This window comes from Limulus polyphemus, unplaced genomic scaffold, assembly GCF_000517525.1.
Source record: "Limulus polyphemus unplaced genomic scaffold, Limulus_polyphemus-2.1.2 Scaffold456, whole genome shotgun sequence".
NCBI lineage: Eukaryota > Metazoa > Arthropoda > Merostomata > Xiphosura > Limulidae > Limulus > Limulus polyphemus.
In genome coordinates, this window is record NW_013666066.1 from 353305 (window position 1) to 356434 (window position 3130).

Here is a 3130-nt window from a genome sequence, read left to right on the forward strand (position 1 = left end):
GTATCTTAATCAAATGAAAATCTTACCGATTCCTGCCTCGGCTGTCATCCAGCCCATCCTCAGAAATAACATCACACCCCCAGATGTTGAGGAGGCATCGTAACTGTTAGTTAATAAATAAATAAATATACATATATAAGCACATCAAAATAACATAAAATAATTACACTGAATGGTTTCTTCCACGCTTTTCAACCTTTGTTTCCGATATTAACATTTCTGACAGACAATAAAGATCACAGGGGACATTGATGTATTTCTTTAGTACTCCATTTGAACAGAATAAAACGGTTGTTTAAACAATAATAATTTGAACAAATATTCACAAAATACATTATTTTGTTTCGTAATAAAACGTATGTTTTGTTGTTGCTGTTGTAAAATAATTAGATCATAGATGTTTGACTACATTCTTAACCTCACATAGCCATAACATTTTTCACAGATGATGTTTTAAAGGCTGCAAAAATGAAAGTATAACACTTAACAGAGCTCCTTTGCACACATTAATTTTATTGAATTATAATAGAATATTAAAGTGTAGAAATATAGTAGAATAGTAAACTTCAGAACTGAAACATTTTCGGATAATTAGCCAACAGCATTACTGTATTTAAAAATTAGAATCGCCAACCAGAAGGACACTTGAGCTAAATGGCCTGGTCAGATTCGGGTATAAATGTCTATTAATCTGAAGTAGAGACCAGAGAAAAGGCCAGCAAGACTCGCCACCACAAAGACTTTGTCCGGCTAAATGAGACGCGTAACGGGAACGACTTTCACTTTTATAACGCACCTATCGCAGAAAGTGTGGAGTCCTGAATCATTCGACTTGCAGCCCGACACGTTATCTACTAAGGCCACACCCAGGGTTCTGCGGTCTTATGTTTTCTAAAAATAACGTTTTTCGGCAAATTGTTTTTAATATTAAAATATATATATATATCCATTTATTTCTGTTAAACACTAAAATACTAAACATTTCACGAGACATATTTTATGGAGACAATGTGATCTGAAAACTTGAATATCATCCTCATTATTTTCACCCATTGTCCTCTTATTTATGACACACACCTATTATCGTGCACTATGTATAAAAAACACACATAGAATATAATTTTTGGTTATTTACAAATGCTTAAAGTGCGTGATAAGTGTGACAGCTCTTCACGCACGTGATTTCTTGTTAATTATCCAAATAATTACTACTTATTGGTTCAGTTTTCCCATTACTGTTACAATTCATGAGATAAATTAAGCACTTAAGATATAGTCATACACATCTTATAGGTATTAAAATAATTTTGATTCATATACTTACATATCTTCATATGCTATGAAGTGTTTGACATTCATGCAAATCCCATGTTTGTAACCTAGGGTTAGAAACATTTTCTCCCTCAAGTTTAGTAAGCACTTTATCACGTATTCACCCCTTTGGAGTTGTGAACTAAAACGTAATTTTATAAACTATACGGTATTTTTTTAGTGATAGTTTTGAACACGTTGATACAACTTGATATTTTAGTTTAAGATAATATTATTACTATGTGTTATTAATAATCACTCATAAAAAAAAACGGCATGTGAGAAGTGAAGATAAACGAATCTGTGTTTTTGTGTATGTGAACATAGATGGATAGATGTATCCGTGTGTTCTGTTTCTGTTATTAACATATTCTGTGGGTTATAAAAGTTTAAGGTCAGAGCAACTGATTTTGTGCCTATATTGAACAGTGAATATTGTATAAATTATTATATTTTATAAATTATTTTCGAGAAAAATGGATTTCTAATAATATATAAATGTGTTCTGTAAACTGTTAGGATTCATTGAAGGAAAAGTGGAAACCCTAATTCTTTTATATGATAGTTAGCAATTAAAGACTCCAACTTCAAAACGTCCAAAAGAACACTTTTCTAGTTTATTTTGTGTGATGTTTCGAGCAGATCCCCTTTATCAGGCAGTAAAGACCGTGTTAAAATGCAATACGGTCTTTACTGCCTGACCCCCCCCCAGTGGCACAGCGGTATGTCTGCGGACTTTCAACGCTTGAAACCGGGTTTCGATACCCGTGGTGGGCAGAGCACAGATAGCCCATCGTGTATCTTTGTGCTTAACTTCAAACAAACCTTTACAACCTCATGAAGGGCGTCTGCTTGAAACGTCGTACAAAATGAGTTAGAAAGAGTTTTTATTTACACGTGTCAATTTATTTTCTATTATCATTTATCCAAGATTTTCTTATCCCTTCTTGTGGAACAACGTTCATTCTATAAATTAGTAGTTGCATTTTGTTATTACCGAGTTGTGTTTTAATCAAATCAAACATTAATGGTTAATATTTTCCCCTATAAATAATGGTACAGTGTACTTTATGTAATCACTTTATGTAACATTTAAAAATATCATTAAACGTACAGTATCTCAACATAGGTAACGTGTAATGACATATTACTTCAATACTTACAAATACGCCTCTTATCCATCCAAACTTTACTGCTTCGCTCCCTCCCTCTGCTTGATTATCGTAATCGTACTTCGAAGGAAACTACACGAGAAATAACATATAAAAAATAATTATTGACTTTTCTATACACAAAAACTTTAATCACCTTAGAGATAAAAAAAAATATGCTTAAACGGTATATATAGTCAACACATTTGCTGTATCAAAAACTGCACCAATTGTAGTGAAGAACTGTAAAAAGTGTTAAAATAGTATATCTATATATTCTTTTCCCAATTGTTCAATATTTTAATATTGTCTTTAAATGAAGTAACTCTTAGACTTTGGGAGTTATCTGTCACCTTTATCGGATTACCTTCTTATTAAAAATTCGATTTCCAAAAACTTAAGGTATTAAAATGCGAAAAAATAAGTGCAGGTGAAAGTTACAAGAGTCAGAGTTCGAAGTGCGATACATTTAGCGCTAAACACAACCTCCAATTTTACGGTTTAAACTGTATAATGGGAGTAACTTGAAAAGGTTTAAACTGCATAATGGGAGTAAACACAACCTCCATTTTTACGGTTTAAACTGCATAATGGGAGTAAACACAACCTCCATTTTTACGGTTTTAAACTGCATAATGGGAGTAAACACAACCTCCATTTTTACGGTT

The 3130-nt window shown here is 32.4% G+C and overlaps 1 pseudogene; it reads right to left on the bottom strand.

Annotated features, from left to right (window-relative positions):
* The window catches only part of LOC106458397, a 69218-nt pseudogene that overhangs the window by 45818 nt on the left and 20270 nt on the right, over nt 1-3130 (bottom strand).